Source organism: Argopecten irradians, chromosome 1 (assembly GCF_041381155.1).
Source record: "Argopecten irradians isolate NY chromosome 1, Ai_NY, whole genome shotgun sequence".
Taxonomy (NCBI): domain Eukaryota; kingdom Metazoa; phylum Mollusca; class Bivalvia; order Pectinida; family Pectinidae; genus Argopecten; species Argopecten irradians.
Window position 1 is genome coordinate 48,349,392 of NC_091134.1, and position 18,669 is coordinate 48,368,060.

Sequence of the window (18,669 nt, forward strand, 5' to 3'; positions counted from 1 at the left end):
ATCGTGGCAATTTTTTTAATGGCGAATGGTACTCAGGATTTTTTAACAATTATAAAAGAGTAAAAATTGAAACTGATGACAATTACAGTTGTAGATATTCGCTGAATTTATGAAAGTAAACGTAAACACAGAAAACTCACGGTAGTAAACCTTTATTTCGGAACATTAAAATACATATCGTAGAGACTTATAATGGATGATTAACGATATCAAATTGCCAACATATGCCATGTAGAATTTGCCAATGTCAATCGGTTCGGTCGTTTTCTACGTGGCAAACCTAGGCCGATCGTTGCCAAATTCATTTATCAGAAGGACCTCGCTTATGTTAAGGACAACGCTCACAAACTCAGAAATACGGATTACGGAATTAATGAGCAATATCCGGCTGATGTCGAGGCTAGGCGAAGAAAACTATATCCAGTTTTGAAGGAGATCAAGAGGAATGGGCATAAAGCCAACTTAGTGAGAGATAGACTGTACGTTGACGGGCAGCTACATTGTATACTGTGTGGACAATGCTGCTGGCAGTCGATCTTCTGACCATTCGGATACCAATTCCGACAGGCGTCCATCTCGCGATTCACCTCCTGTCAGTAGCGGACCGCGATGTGGCAATAACTACGCCGACTTCGTCCCGACATGATGCGAAACGGAGGAGACGGAACACTAGCACCCCCAGTTAGGGGTGTCGGGGAGGGCCAAGTGTACATGTACCCAACCGAAGTGAACACTCAGTTCTTGGAATGTTAACGGTGATCTGGACAATAAATTGAAAATTCCAGAATTTAAAATTTTCATACCTACCTATGACATTATATTTCTGACAGAGTGTTGGATCCCAAATGATTACACGTTAGATATTGACCAATTCATATCCATTGTTATACCGCGACGATTGACTCGTTGTGCTCTTCTTATTCGTGAGCAAATATCCAATTATATATCTTTTGGTAACTCATATTTTTATACTATCGTTCCTGTGAATATTAGTAAGAGGTTAATACACAGTGATGAAGATATTATGCTTATTTTTACATATATACCCCAAGTTCTTCTAAATATTACACGTACTATAATTGTGATATTTAAGGAGTTAGAATCGCTGATTTTGGAGGCCTCTGCTTCCAACAAGTAATGTTGTTAGGAGACTCAGATAGTCGAACTCGTAATATTGATGATTTTATTTATTATGATTTTATTCACGGAAGTGTCCGAAATCACCTTGAATCTATATCTAATTATATACAATGTATGCGATAATGTTGACAAAAATCCCCCCTTAGATATAACCCTGATACAGGTATCAATGATTATGGTTCAAGATTAATTAATTTGTGTAAGTCTAACGGTCTTCATATTAGAAACGGCAGAGACAATGATGGTGCTTCCAATGATTTCACTTTTTGTATATTGATATAAGTGTCAATCGATTCACCGTTGAATTACAAAATATTATGGAGCCTTTCTTTAAGAAACATATATCTACTGATTCTTGTAATACAGACATGGCGGGCAAAGCTCAGTATCAAAATAGTCAATCTACTGAAAACCAGTCATGGTTTAACGATGAAATTAAATGTTTACGTTGGCAATATTTAAGTGCTCTTAGCATCTTTAACAAAAATAAAAATGCAGTGACGCACGCTGAGTTGATTGCTAAGAAAAGGCCTTTATAAAATCATTGAAAAAAAGAACAAAAGACGATACATGTTGCGAGAGGGTGATAGGTTAGAATATCTTCATAAGCATAACCCAAAATATTTTTTACAAAATAATTCAGTAAAAACAAAAATTCTAACTCACTCCAAATTTCAATTAATCAGTTGTTTGACCATTTTAATAACGTAGCTAACAATGGAGTTAACTCCGCTTCTACAATCGAGAACGAGGCTGTAGTTGATGAGGCGGTAATTTTTGAGGAGTTAGACACGTATTTTTCTATTAATAAAATACAATCTGCAATTAATAATCTTAAACGTGGTAAATCACACGGTCTGGACTGTTTGTTAAATGAATGTTTTATCGAAGGTAAAGTGTTTTTATTGCCTATGTTGCATACATGATTTAATAACATTTTAAACTCTGGTTGTTTTCCGTCTGAATGGTCTACTGCAGTTATTGTACCTGTTCATAAGAAAGGGAGTCGAACTGACCCCAACAATTATAGGGGCATTAGTCTAATCAGCTGTTTATGTAAATTGTTTACCTCAATTTTTAATAAAAGATTATTAGATGTATGTAACAGAAGTGATATTTTAACGGACGCTCAATTCGAATTCAGACCTGGGGTTAGTACAATGGATGCTATTTTCGCTTTACAAACTATAATTGCAAAAACTTTGTCTAAAAGAAAACGTCTTTATTGTTGTTTTGTAGATTTTCGTAAAGCTTTTGACTATGTAGATAGAGCAAGTCTCTGGTACAAACTGTCCAAATTAGGTATTCGTGGAAAGTTTTTGACAACGGTCAAATCTCTTTATACATCTGTTAAATCTTGTGTTTTAGTAAATGGAAACTGTTCAAATTTTTTCTCTAATAACGTAGGGGTAATGCAAGGGGAAATGTTGTCCCCTCTGCCTTTTTCTTTGTTTATAAACGATTTTGAGAATAGCTTTATTGAAAATGCTGCTCCTAGTTACGAGTTTGGGGAATTAAGTTTATTCCTTCTTCTATACGCTGACGATCTGGTATTGTTTTCTGAATCGGTTGAAGGGTTGCAAGGGCTTTTAAACAGTTTGAATACATATGCAGATAAATGGAAACTAATAGTTAATACAGAAAAAAACTAAGATTGTCGTTTTTCGTAATGTAGGTATAGTTAAAGCAAACGAAATTTGGACTTTCAATGGAGAACAGCTTTCTTTAGTTGATCAATTTTGTTATTTAGGCGCCCTCTTCCGACTCAACAATAATCTTAGTTTTATGTCTAAACATGTGGCTGAACAGGGACGAAAAGCTCTATTTGCTCTTTTGAATATCAAAACTATGTTGCGCCTTTTTGATTCATATGTTTGTAGTGTTCTTCTCTATGGCTGTGAAATATGGGGAATTAATAAATCGGTTGAGGTAGAAAAAATTCATTTGGAATTTTGCAAAAATTTACTTGGTGTAAAGAAATCCACATGTAACGATATGGTATACATTGAACTTGGTCGTCAACCGCTGGCTAATGCACACTGTATATAATGTTAAAATATTGGTTTAAAATATTAAAATCAGAAAATTGTATCTTATCTGAGGTCTATAACTTTCTTTACATGGAAACGGAGAAGGAACATTCTAAGCAAAATTGGTTAGTATATCTAAAGCGTAAATTATTTGAGCTAGGTTTTGGTTATGTTTGGACAAGACAGACTTCCAGCGATATCTATCTTTTGCCTCTATCTAAACAGGGAATTGAAGATCAGGCCAATCAAAATTTATTCAATTTGATACAAGTCTCAAGTAAATGTGATCTTTATAGGCATATGGTTGATAAAGTGACTTTGCAATTCTAATTGACTAAACCATTACCAAATCAACGAAGAATTATGATTACGAAATTTCGTCTTTCTGTGCATAATTTAGCTGTAGAATCCGGGAGATACAGGAATGTAGAAAGGTGTTACAAATATTGCCAATATTGTAATTTATTAGATGTTGAAGATGAATAACATTTTCTTCTTGTCTGTCACTTTTATTCTGATATTAGATTGAAATATATAAAGAAATATTATTGGCACAAGCCGTCAGTTCACAAAGTTATCGAATTATTAAACTCAAAGATTCAGAAAGAATTGAATTTGCTGGGAAGATTTATAGTAGAAACCAATAAACGTAGAATTGTGTAATTACATTATTTATTACTGAAATGTTTTTGTCTTCTAAGTGCTGCTCTCTATCCGATATTTTCGTGTCCTTCAATCAGTCCGTTCGTCCGCATGTTCCTTTGTCATTTGTACATGTATAATTTTAGTACATATAACTCCATATTGTAACTCTAGGTGCAATATCTTATTCAAAGTATTATATATTGGTTATTCTGTTTACATTGTATGTATTTAATTCATATGATTACGTTTTTGGAAAATACGCACCGCTTTAGTATTTTGTCAAATGTATTCTTTAGAATTTGTGTTATTGTGTAAATGTATATGCTTGTTTGTAGCCGATAGGGCAAATGGCCTAAGGAAATAAAAGAATTGAATTGAATTAAGACTGACCGGTCATATTTACTATCACTTTAATAGGGTATAACCAAAGAAAAATAGAAAATGGCCTTGTATATTTAAAAATGCATTGAAGTTTGCAAACAAAATCTCTTTCATACCCCGATGAAATTAAAAAATAGTGACTTCAATGTTTATAATTAATTTTCCAATCTACTTTATAAAATGAAATACGTTTACACGTACAACTCCATTGATTTTTCCAAGGGATTATTTATTACTAGTTCAACAATATCAGTGGGATACGGTTTTAAGAGAGAGCAACACTGAGACGGTGGAATATTAAAATTGATTTTTATGAAGTCCACTGGCTATGTCATACGAAGCCGCATAGTTTGCGGTGAAGGTGACGAGAGAAATGCGAAACCGGGCGCGACTCCTCCAACTTCGTTAGCAGAAGTCATAATATTGAGTTTGGCTGCTAGACCCTAATTAAAAGTCTGTCGGTGGAGAGGATACTATAACCTTTCGGTAGCCACCGACGACAAAAGCTTCGGCAATTGTTTTCTCCTCTGTAGCAAAGACCGATCATTGAGAAGTAGATCTGCCTTTTGAACCACCATTGCACGGCTCCCGCTTGTCTGACCGTTATCATTGTTCCCTGTGTGTTGAGTATTACATGTAAGGTGGGGGCGGTAGTAATTAAATTACAACTCTTCTCTATCGACTTCAGCTTGAACCGCTTACTTTTGTGGCTCAGACATGTATAAAACATTTAGTCGTGTCTGAAATCGTGTCATATCGGCTAATCTGCTCGTTCCCGTCATATTTGTATTGAATTATTATCCTCGTTCCCATTATGCTTGTATTTAAGCATCAAATAGCGGTATCCATGATAACGTTAGCTTGACGTGCAACATTAATCTTATAGTTACAGACAGGAAAGAAAAGTGGAGAAGTTTTATTGAATTGATAGAAGAAATATTAGCATTTCATAATGCGTTTACCTAAGTCGCTGTATAAACCTATTATAGTACAGGTGCATGAGAATAACATTGTATGCAACAATTTGCAGGAGGGACGTCCATGAGAGGTGATTTGAGATTAAACAAACATGTTTGTCAGTTATCAGAAGGTTTTAATAAATCGACTGGGTATGGATGTTTGCCGTTACTTTAAACAATAATCTGGTGACATCACACCCTATTGTTTATTAAGCTACCTGATACAATGTATATGACTGTCACGTAGTTCGATATTGCAATATGTTTATCGCACAGAATTGGTAAATATCTGTATAATATCTGGGTATTGACTGCAAAATGGCTAGGACGTGAGAAAAGTCATGCATCGAGATGATGATATGTATTAATGCAATTCTCCTGAATTTTCTTGATTATGATCAGATTATTCTGGAGATGATGTTGTTTTTGGTGTTGATTACATGTATTACGATGATTAAAAATGTATTTACAAATATTAAAATACCGACAATATCAAATTAGATTTGGAAACCCATTGAATAAACAAAACAAAAATTTTGGAAAACGTATTATTGCCCGCTTTATAGACAAAGACCGTCATACGTCTACTTCACTGCAATTCTCGATGATCCAGGCATAACTATCACTGTCGTAATAATCAACACTAGGATATGTCATGGCTAAACGGAAGGAGTTCCAGGCGACAAATCTTACCAGTGATATACCTATACTTATTCTTCTATTAAAATGACAAAGAAGCGACGCCCAATTTCGAAGCATACACAGAGTGCAGTTTTTTTATTCTCCGAATTCATTTGATGTACATCAAAGGTCCCAACTATCTTATCTCATCTTACACATTAGTTGTCGCACACATAGGTGTAGATATTACGAAAGAGAACGGAACCCCTGGGGACCAAGAATACTTCACACCCATATCAACGTAAACGAGAATCAGATGTCGATCAATAATCACATAAGTATATCAAGTACCACTGAACACGTATATCATCCAGTTATAAAAAGGGAAGTGTACATTTTATGTAGGATTATCAAGACACCGGTAAAACTTTCTGAAAGTATACATCATATTAGGTTGTAGATTTTACCATGCAGCAGTTTCTGTCTTAGGATCATAAAGCCAAAAGTTTTGAGGAAGAGAAGATAATAGATAAAATTAGAAAACGTCTTACGGTCGTATGTTACCACTGCTTGCTTCACAAAAAATATTCTAGTGTCAATTAATGCATTGCGATGCTGTGATGCTTTTCAAATATATGTATATATAGTGAAACAATTTTTATTTTCAGACAGGATATTTGAAACGAGCGGATATCAAACATAGATTACAAGGCCCTTGGATGGTTTTATAATCCGCGTTCCATTAACTCCATTAATTCCACTTTCAGAAGACTCCAAAGCATACTCGCGAGTGCTTCCAAATCTATACCAAGATTGACATAAAAAATGTCTTTCTTCGCAGATTCTCCCGGTGAATAGGAAAGGCCAAAGGTGTGGGAGTTGAGGATTGCTATAATATTGTCAGTGCTATTTTGTTTTGAAGAATTTCCAAGTGCACATGATGGCGGCAACAGCTTTATTATCATCAAGATGTGACATCATCACAACAGGGATGGAGAAAATAAAAGAAACCTTTCACACATTTTACTAGGCTTAGTTGGCGCTCAGTCAGCATATATATATATATATATTGTTAGTGAAAACACGCGCTTTTCGTTAGCTGAAGAGATTGGAAACCCCGATATGAAACATTACAAATCACCGGGAGATTTCGATAAATTGACAAATTTCAGAATTCATATTGTTTTTACAAGAGTTCCATTTGTAGCATTTTTTCTAAATAAAAATGTAGCAACATTTGTTTGTAGATATTTTATTTTGGAGAAATTTTGCGTCCATTTCGAAATTGTGTACTTCTTTTTCTTTGAAAAAAAAAAGTTTTTTTTTGTAGAAAGATGAACTCTCAATCTTTTCTCCAAAATATTCAATTCAATATTTAAGTGAAAAATGTTTGGGTTTTTTTTAAAGTGAATAGTCGGGCAAAGAAAACCAGTCGATATGCGTTCATTGGCCTTCCAAAAGTTCTCACATATTAATAGGACGGTCAAGTTCTGCTTAGTTTCGCAGTTCTACGGAAGCCGTGAGGGGACATTCTGACTTTTGATTTCTTACTTCTAACTTCTTACTTCTCACTTCTACCTTCTTACTTTCAACTTCTTACTTATTACTTTTGTTATAGAAATTAGGCGGGAAAGAAGCAATCTTTCTTCTAAAGGCGAGATGAACGGAGCTTGGATTTCTTGAAGTACATGTTATTTCAACGTAATTTTGACGTCGTTTTCGTGAAGTTTAAACTGCTGCGATAATATTGACAGGTAGGTTGGGAGAGCTGGTCACCAATTTACTTATATTCCACGTTATTGTCAATTTATTTCATTGGTAGACATATTGCGAACTGATGTATATATAGAGATTGCATAACAATTTGGGATATATTATTTTGTTTATCTTTTGTTTAGATTTAAGAGATACCAAATAATATAACGATTCAAACCCACTCCATGTCAAATGTTTGAAATTTTGCTTTATGAATCTCGACAGAATAGCTTTACATTGGAATCTTTATAATTTGAGGTCTCAGAGAGTTGCCGAAGCACGACATGGAAAGCCCGACGTCCTATCCTTCATTCCAGAGACATTTGGTGCTCGTGACTACGGAACCAGGGTCAACAAACGTGATGTTAAACTAAGCATGGAACTGTACGGATCGGCACGAGAAATTTGTTGCGAAGAGTTCAAAGAATTGGTTAATCTGATGAAGCCAGACATTCAATTTCCTGTTGACACAATATCTGCTTTGGAATTGTACTTTGAACTTACCCAAATATTTAGTCATTATTAGTATTAATAATCAAGGATATAACAGGCAGACATCGACTATTCGTTCATACATTTGTTGTTCAAGAGTAATTAGTAATGGTTGAGATTAACTATACTGTTAAACACGATAGCATTGTCGACGTTACACAGCAATTATTGTTGATATGATGAAACTGTAGGATATGTAGCACATTTCGAAAATAAATGTATCAGCAATATTGAAAACCTAATAGTTTGAAAACAAAATACATTGATTAAGATTTTGGTAATTTGGGCATGAGAATCATAATACACCCAGTTTAAAGAAAGATGTATAGTTTTTGCAAACACCTCAATACTTTGAATAGACGTGCTTGAAAAACAAATCGGTGTGAAAATGTTCCCTAAGATCATTTAACTGATCTACCGAACAAGCCATAACAAATGAAACTATGTTGCTGTATGCTACCAGCAAGGTTTAATTTGCAGAATGCTAGGCACTCTGAAAGTGAAACAAATGATCCTAAACCCTAGCTATAGGCCTCACTCCCCCAAACCAAACACACTGCATGAAAATTACATTAAAATTGATAGTTTTGTATATCTATGTATAAAACCTATTCAGTTCTCAAATAGATTTAATTTAATTACTGGGATTATTAGCGAGTATGGAAGTATAGAACAAATATTTATGCTATTCAGTCGTATTCCCTTTCCCCACTTGTGATGACCGTCCTGAAGTTGAACTTGTTCTTCAAGTTTTAAGAACTACTAGATATAATTGTAATGCAGCTCTGACAGCGCTTACAACTCACCCAAAGAAAGTGCCAATCCCAAAAGTTGCAACAATGCTGACCGACAACATGTGGTTGAAGTTATGAACGAGGGTCGTCACTATAACAAAACATGCACAGTAATACCTCTACGTAACGAATTTCAGCAAAATCGGGCTATATTAAAAATTGACCAATAAGAGGACACCAATTTGTTTCCATGGCAACTTGCCCCTCGACATCCCTCAATGCCTCTATACCAATGTCCCCTGTAATCGGCCTATATGTAAATTTCGACTAATCAGTGGCCTCCATTTCGTTTCAATGGCAACTTTAGCGTGGCCTTACAGTTTGTATATTACGATCAGCACATCTTAAAGGGACACTTCAGGCTAAAAGAACATTAAAATTTGTACATATATCGGAAAAACGCCAGTTCTAATGGAAATTAGATCAGTCGGTTTTACTGTGATATGCCAGAAAAGCCCATGGTGGCGAAATGCGTGTGGAGTGTTCAAACTCGCTCGCTGTCCGCCATTACACATTGTGGTCGAACATCTTGTATGCCGAACCCTGTCCTGTGCTTGTAGAGTAATACTACTTTTGTCTAGAAGTGCTCAAATCGCTCTGAAAGTAATGTGTTTGCCTTATTAGGTGAATTGCCTTGTCTAGAAAATCATTTTATCACCTCCTCAGTGGTTATGTAGTTCATTTGTTTAACGTGCTTGGCGTTGGCTCGTGTTTAGGTACAGCGTACATATTTTACCTGCTGAATCGTATTGATCAACAATTTATAGTTACAACGGTATATATTAAAATACTAAACAATGACATGGAATTTGTCAATATTTTATGTTATATGTTTCATAAGAAATGTAGAACAATACATTTATGCCATATTTTGCTCCTTGGTTATGTAAAAGAATTAGTCCGAGTGAATTGTCCCTTTAAGGTGTCTGTAACGTCATTTCCCCTGATATATGATAATATATATGATTTGATCCATTCAGAATGACTTCGGATCTTCGAGCTCAGTAAGAATCTTGGCACGATGTAGAACGATGTACATTTGAAACTAAAATTGAAACTTATAAGACATTCTTTATTAGCTACCGTTATGAAGCTATGGAGTTTGCCTGCATCATCAAAGTCATGAAGCGTATTTTCAAAAAATTCAATTGTTAAATAAAACAGAAAAACATAAACAGGAAACCAATTCTTTATTCAATACCAAAAGTGGTGTACTTTCATATGCTCAATATCCCTTGATCTGCCTGGAGGAGAAAATAATTAAAACAATAATTAACTAAGATATGAAAGTACCAAACTTGGTATAAAATAAGCATATAGGGATTGGATTTCGTTTTTATGTTAACCATGCTTGTATGGAGCAATTCCTCTAAGAATATATTCTATGAGGCGCGTTAGCGCCCCATATTGAATATATTCTTATAGGAATTGCTCCATACAAGCATGGTTAACATAAAAACAAAATCCAATCCCTATATTTACACTCACACGACTTTTTATTTATATTTTATGCAATAAAATCGTCATTTGAAAGTGACGTAATTATTCAATAAAAGTCGGTCAAAAGTGGGAGGAGCTTACTCATTTGAACAGCGAATGGTGACGCTTCACGTAAGGTAGAATTATTCATCCGCGACGACAAAAAAGTTCAATATTTTAGTGTAAAATAAACATGACAACCAAAGTAAATTTCAGAGATGATTTTATTTAATCAGATCAGAACTTTAAATATATATTCAATTTTGCTAAAAGTTTATATATATAGCGTAATAACATAAAGAATTTGTACACGGCCACATGTGTGAACTCGGTGACCGTTATTGTGCAGCGAGGCGAAGCTGACGCACGCTTACACACTTTAGTTTGCCGAAGTTGGCAAAACACCGATTTTCAAGTAGCTCAATGTGTTTGAGATGTCGTCTGACTTGACGGTATTACATCCTTGGGAACCATGTGATTATATAATCTACGCTTAGATCCATATCGCCATCGATAGATGAAACAAATTCACTTGTGTTCGATGGATACAATGTATTTGTGGTGACGCGGAACTGTGGATTATTAGCGGTGCATGTTTTATAATACACATGATTAAATACTCAAAGAACAAAGACAAGAGGATATGTTTATAACTGACCTCTATCAGAGGGTCTCACACCCGTCCACCCCAAAGGCTCGATCGTAGGACGAACATAGGCACAGAGGTAATGTTTACATTTGACACCCATCATTTTTAACAAAAATGAAAGCACGTCGCCCCGGTCGGGATATTTTTCCGTTTCTTTATACAATTGTTAATTTAAAAATTGTTTGAATCATATATAAATATATAAAACATGTATATATTGTTTACATTTTTCCAAAATTCTATGAAAAACAACAATATACACGTAATGTTGCGTCAAAATGTAAACAAAGCCATGTGTTTCTTTAAAAAAAAAGTAGCCCCTTTATGTTGCATAGAATATTTTCATACGCAAGTTCAAAGTTCAATGTTACCATGCAGTTATGGTAAACAAAATCGGCTAGTATTAGCGTATAGTGACCAAGCCTAGCAAGTGTAAATATATGAGTATGAACTGACCACAGTGAATATAATAATGACCACGATGGGCACACAGTTATCACTTGCCCATACGATCATGTCTCCTGATGTATTCAAATCAGTCCATGATGGAGAAAACCTTTGTTTGCAATCCAGCAATCATATTTAAATGAAATTAAGGAGATATGGAAAACGTGTTTATTCTTTATCAAATGATTAGTTGCACTCTTGTGGCAAGAATCGAATAATGTAAAGTCCTTGCACTTTCTGTCAGAATTCAATTTTACAAAATCAAAGGACCATACCTCTTTGGTATAAACTTCACATTACGATATATACACATTTTCATATGATACCTCATAACTCATGGTGAATTGCTTAAAACATTGCGTATAAAACTGTGGGACTAGTTGCGCCTGTAAAAAAAAAAAAAAGTAAGAAGAATGTACATTGTAGGTATTAAAGTGTCATAACCCTAATTCTGCAAAAAGTTGGAAAGTAACATGAAAACTTGCAATTTGATGATAAACATCATACAGAAAAGGAATACAATGTTATATCAAAAATTATATAAAACAAAAACAAACAAAATTTTAGCTTTTTGTACGGAATTCCATTATTTTGCAATTAAACTGACACACAACTATCAAATATACATGTGTTGTTCGAATAAATTCACATCCCCTAGAAGGTTCACATAATGCTGCATCCCACAAAGTTTGACGAATATCCGACAACAGTTGTTGGAGTTATTGCAGAAAATGTGTGGACGGACGAACGAATGGGTAACAAACGCTTTTTCGTATCAACCTTCTACATAATTTCTATTGTTTTATGCTATACGGATATAATTCAATTTTGCTTGTTACGAGTAATTTCATTTGCTTGAAAATTTACTTTATCAGCCCATAAAGGAAAAAATGTCGTGGCCGTTTGTAACGTTGCTTCTGATTGGCTGAGATGACGGCGTAATGATTTCATAGACAAAAGAGTCCCAAAATGAATTTTGAATATTGAAGAGATTATCTTTAGTAAATTGAATTATAAGGATTAATTTGAATATATTTTTTATGTTATGGAGATATAACACAAAAATCTGAGTGTACTCTCATCATAAACCGCTTCGCGGTTTATTTAGAGTACAGTCAGATTTTTGTGTTATATCTCCATAACATAAAAAATCTATTCAAGTTAATCCTTAAATACCCATTCAATCAGCTATGACTATGTTCAAGTAACATAACTTATATTTTTGTCCATCTGAGAGTATTCATTTTTTACTCCACCGCCGACAGAGTATAAACGACACAGATCATTTGAACAATAACTGATGTCTGATCATGTATACTGTATTTGCGTCTAATTAACACAAAAGTACTTCTTGCTCCACTCCAAATATTTCACTAGGCCCATGTATTATAACTGTGTCATTTGAGACAGCTTGACGACTCTCGGAAAACTGGTATTGTCCGTCAATGGTCTTTGTTAGATATTTTTTACCATTTATTGCAATGGACGACACATTGAAACCATCGTCGATGGGGTTATATTAAGACTCCATTACATCTGGCAGTCCAGACATCATAAAACAGTCCTTGAAGCAGTTGCTTATAGTGTTGCTGCTGTACAGAGAAGACTTTTATTTGGAATACTTCAGAACCATATTCGATGGGATTCAGATCCTTGGCGGTTTCCGGCGACAACAGAAGAGTCTTCGGATGGTACCTTAACTCTGGTCACCAAATAAACATAGTATTTTGAAGAGTATAAAATGTGTGCTTTCAAATATTCCTGAAAACTGCATAGTTTACTATCAAGGTCTTGGAATTCTTTTATAGGATCACCTTTGTAATTAGCCAGTGTAACATCGAACTCTGCTAAATTGTCCAGACTACTTATTGCACCTGGAACGAAAAGCTTCTTCCCCAGATTTGTTAACGTTGTAACACTCTGGGGGTCATCCTTGTTGTATTCAATAGTTCGAACACCTCCTCCCGTCTTCGATGTTACAAGATGGTAACCACCTTTTGAATAATTCTGCCAGCCAATGAGGATCTTGTACATAATGTGTCTTCATCAGCCTGTGGCTTTGACCTAAAAGTTTGAAAAAAGTCAGTGTTAATTTTAGATAAGAATTTGGTCACGTGACATGTAAGAATTGATCAATATAAGGAAACTGGTTTACAAGAGACTAATTTTATTTGTAGATTCGTGAACTTAGCATTACACGTTGTTCTTCTCTTAGATATGCTATTTTTCTCAGTGGTCAGTACTATACTAGTACATGCAGTTATGCTCAACTGGTTGTGTTTATATTTAGAACTACCTGTTTACATTTCACGTGACCTGGAACACATGCTTTAAACTTGTGGAGTGGGTCAAGGTACCATGATGTACATGTCCTATTTTGGGACTTTTTTTAATTTCTGGAATTTTAGGATCATATATAGGCTTTACGTCGGATTCTGTAGGAATCCCTCCCTTAAAGTTAGTCTTAAAGTTAGTAACCGTTTTTATGACGATGTACTAGAAATGTGTTTTTACAACCGCTAAAGGTTGGCGGGTTAGACATTTTGAGCTGTGAGCTTTCCTGGACATGATTTATTATTGTTCTTAATATATGCATATGTATATATATATGTATCCGATCCCAGTACACTCGTACGTGTATTACTTAACATCGTAAACTCGACTCACCTATCGTTTACTATATTCTATAATGCACGACAGGTATATATGCTTGTGACAAAAATATTTTTACAAATTTATGGTCATTTTCAGAAATTGGACAAACTGGATATGGACAGATTTGCATCTACAAAAAAAACTACTTTGCCTCAGCAGTAGAATTTTACATAACACAGACGTTCAATTTTTGTGATCTTACCATTTTCTCTTCATCCATAGTAGCATGACTACTTGACTAGCATCCAAGGAAGCTGTAATATCTGAAAAGAAGATGACTGGCTTTATTGAAGTTAAAAAGAAAAAAAGAAAAAAAGAAAACAAAAACACAGACAAAGGTGAATTAGAATCAACATACATTTTAAGTCAAAAGTAAGATGTCAGAAGTCAACAGTCTGAAGTCGCCAGCAAGAAGTCAGAAGTCAACAGCTGAAGTCGCCAGCAAGAAGTCAGAAGTCAACAGTCTGAAGTCGCCAGCAAGAAGTCAGAAGTCAACAGTCTGAAGTCGCCAACAAGAAGTCAGAAGTCAACAGTCTGAAGTCGACAGAAAGATGTCAGAAGTCAACAGTCTGAAGTCTACAGAAAGATGTCAGAAGTCAACAGTAGATTTTACTTGTTGAATTATTCAACAAGTAAAGTCTACAGTACAGTACCAATTACCGTGATTTCTGCGCACGCTCAATCTCCCGCACAATATTTTGGAATTTTTTGAACAGCTAAATTACGGTAGCCATGGAAGTGTTTATTCAACAAAAAATGTTCATTTGCAACCGAAATCCTTTTGAAATAAAAATTTTTAACATTCAATCACAGCGGGGGATAGCTTAAAATCTAACCTTGCATTACGATTACATTATTTCATTAAAAGATATCAAATAGATGTTTGTCACTTTATTTAAACACATACTAAGTTTTGGTGCAATAAGCATGTTTTTAAAAGCGCATTTTTATATATTCTGAATGCACGCCTTAAAGATGTTCCACCGCCGACAGAGCATAAACGATACTCATTATTTGAACAATAATTGATGTTAAATCGTGTATATATATATTAACCCTAATTAACACAAAAAAGAATATAAAATAATTTATTAAGTTTTTAGTGCTAGTGTCATGGATTTTTTTCGGGAAAATGATGTAGAGTAATTCTTCTTTCGGTTTGTTTCAGTTCTTCACTATGTTTTATCATCATTAAATAAACCTCATACGTCGATCAACCATTGAAAAAGTTGAGCTACTAATTTTAATTCAAAATTAAACTATTAAAAATAATTAATTGCATCCCGAAAACATTCCATGTCACTAGCGCTATCACTAGCAGAAATCACGGTAATTGGTACTGTACTGTAGACTTTACTTGTTGAATAATTCAGCGGACCTACATTTACATCTTCGTCCTGTCTATTGTAAAGCAAATATAAATGTTGGGAGACTACTGATGTTCTGGTGACCATTTCTCGTCATCTATATGTCCATATTATCATGGTTACTATCGTCATTAAAACGACGTCAAAATTGAGTTAAATAACATGCTGCGAACGTATAAGAACGATTAAAAAAGGAATTAAAACAAACTCACCCTTACTGTTTCTCTCACCACTAGCTGTTGCTCTCACCTCTAGAAGAAAAATGGCTTCTTTCCCGCGTATATTTAATACAGCAATAATAAGTAAGAAGTAGTAAGTGAGAAGTAAGAAGTTGAAAGTAAGAAATCAAAAGTCAGAATGTCCCCTCACGGCTTCCGTACAGTTCTGACCATTTAAAGTAAAGAAAAGTTGAAAGCATTGAAAGCGAGGCTGCGTGGAAATGTAACCACAGACGTTAGTGAGCCGGGAGGACGTTTTAGAATTCCCATACTTTAAATTATTTTTTTCGTACGCAGACAGATTTTGGCGAGAGATTTTATTTTTCTATTTCATAAGAAATAATACTGGATACATTCACACCATTTTCACCAACTTTAGCCATCCTTGCCCGACTGTTCACTTAAACAAAAATGCCGAAAAATAACAAGTCTTTTAAAGAGACAAAAAGTACAGCTCGCTGACCTCATTGTTTCCCTTTTAAGCTGCTAGACATCAGAAAAGAACTCTTATTAGACCTTTGTGGAAAACAAGGTGAGAAACGAGGATTTCGATCAACAAAAGTTAGAGGCAGGAGTAGCATATACTTTTTTTCTGAGTAAATGGAATGGATAGAACGGTCAATTTTGGAAAATTAATAGCCGACAGAAATTTTGCAATATGTCATAAAAAGTTTTACATACAGACAATCACACATCGCAACACGTTGCACACATGGGATGCCGTCCTTAAATGACTCTGACTTCCAATTATCCTCAATACTCCAGGGGTTCCGATCGCTTACGATATCTACACCCCTGGACTATCTCATAGTAAAACTGAAGACAGAACAGGGGAAAACTTCTGAACCAATCACAGGCCAGCAAACATTTCCTTTGAAGACTACAGAGAGAGCGACGCTCAACTTCAAAGCCACAAAGAGTACCGTTATACGACTCTTTTGATGTACACCAAAGGATTAAATTACCTGTTCTGTACTGTTGCCTCCAGTTTTACAAGGAGATAGTCCAGGGGTGTAGGGATCGTAAGTGATTGGAACCCCTGGATAATCGATGATGACTGTCAATAGGACATTGATATAATAAACTACCCCACACCCTTGTAGTCTTCGGAGAAGTCTCTGAAGGGATGTGATTACTCGTGTGTTTCTCCTTCAGTACATCCAGATTTACTATGACATATTCCAGAGTAGGACATGACGACATCATGCTAACCCCTGGAGTGTTGTAACGAGTTATACAGGTTTTTGATGGAAACGCTTTGAAGTAATAAAAGGATTACATGAACTGTTCCTACAGCTGAACTGATCTCAATGACGTATCGACATACAGATCCAGGCCAAATACAAATGAACTTAAATACTAAACCTAGTTTCGACAATGAAATTACTAGGAAAATCAAGAGGTGGCGGAACCAGATCATAAGTATATGAATTGTCTGAGGATTTCTATTTCAATATATAACAAATCCTATAGGTTCACGACGTGGGATGAAATATTCTATATATGAAAAGGCATTGCTATCCGAACTTATATAAAATATTAAAACGGTAATCAGGCTAGGTAGTTGAATCCGTCGTGGCATAATATGAGTCAACGAATCGAATATTGATAGCACATTTCTGAAAACAGAATGTCGGGTGATAATAAACTGGCTTTTTATTAGCTTCCTCTAGTTACACAACAGAGGTTTACGCAGATATCGAATTTAATATATATAACGAGAAAGCATAGTGATCAAAATATCACTACCATAAAAACAAATAAAAAATTAGTGTTGATGTATTGTTTTTCAATTGAGACATATTGCTTGCTGTCGTGTGTCGGGTGATATTGGTAAGTGCTTACAAATAGAGGGGAAAGTACGAATAAAAACCCATTGAATGTGAGACTTCAATTTAATTCAAGTTAACAATCGAAAAGCTATAAAAAGTGAAGACTTTTTGTCATTGTTAGCTAAAATAATAATACAAATCCCGTTTGCCTCACCTATAATACAATCTATTACCAATGAAACAACGGTAAACGAAAAAAAGCAGACGCATTGAAATCCTGTATCCGGTATTTTGTAATGGAAAAACCGGAAGTGGATTGTGATCAATCCGGATGTTTGGGTTAGCAGATTACGTGACGTAGTGCTGTTGAAGCAGTGTGATAATGTGCTATGCTTCCGGTCTCTCGCCTCCTTAATCCTCCTCCTAGTGGTTATGATGGATAGACAGTGTGCGGGGCTGGACAGGCACTGCCACCGTTTGTCTGTATCCATCGGCTCTACTTCCGGTATTGCTACGTCATGACAGAATTCATGTCACGTTCTCCATAAAGCCAATACTGATGTCAGGAATCGTCAACGAACATTTACAATAAGACAAAGCGCTTTTGTATTGAGAGAGTCCCTCTTGATCAAAAGTAAATGAACTATGATGATTCCATATGATTTTGCGAGAAACCTTCATTGCTATTTCAAGTGATAGATGTAAGTAATATATATTTTATCAATGAAATTAGCACTAATTAAGAAGTTACTTGTAGCGTTATTTTGAAATTTCTTTAATGCGATGGCCATTACTTTACCAAGCAATACAATTGTAAGTGCACAGTCAGTGCCATGGATTGTATAATGTTTTCCGAGTTCGTGATATAATGTTTTCATAGACAATCAGAAAGCTGCATCCCGAATGCAATCTATTTGAATCCCGCTGCACACCGATGCTCTATGATAAACACTCCAATACAAGATAACGGTTTGCAATTATAGTAGCCGTAGTTCTCGATCTCAATCACAGGGACCTGGCACGATTTTTTAACTAACAGTATACATATATATATATTATAGTATCAAGGGTATGAACTCGATAGCCGAGAAAAACGGACCTATTTTTTCAAAACCGTAATTATTTTAATAAATATGTTCTATACAACATTGACGGATATCTTACCTTAAAGAGAAATAATTTATCTTTCCATTGAGTGCTTCATGAACAAAATTGGCCAAGTATTGACGAAGTTATGACTTGATGAATCGGGAAATTTACGAAAA

General features: G+C 35.0%; 1 pseudogene; it reads left to right on the top strand.

The window, feature by feature from the left end:
• The first annotated feature begins 518 nt into the window (after positions 1-518).
• Positions 519-3,833, top strand: LOC138329481 (uncharacterized; annotated as a pseudogene).
• The last annotated feature ends 14,836 nt before the right edge of the window (positions 3,834-18,669 follow it).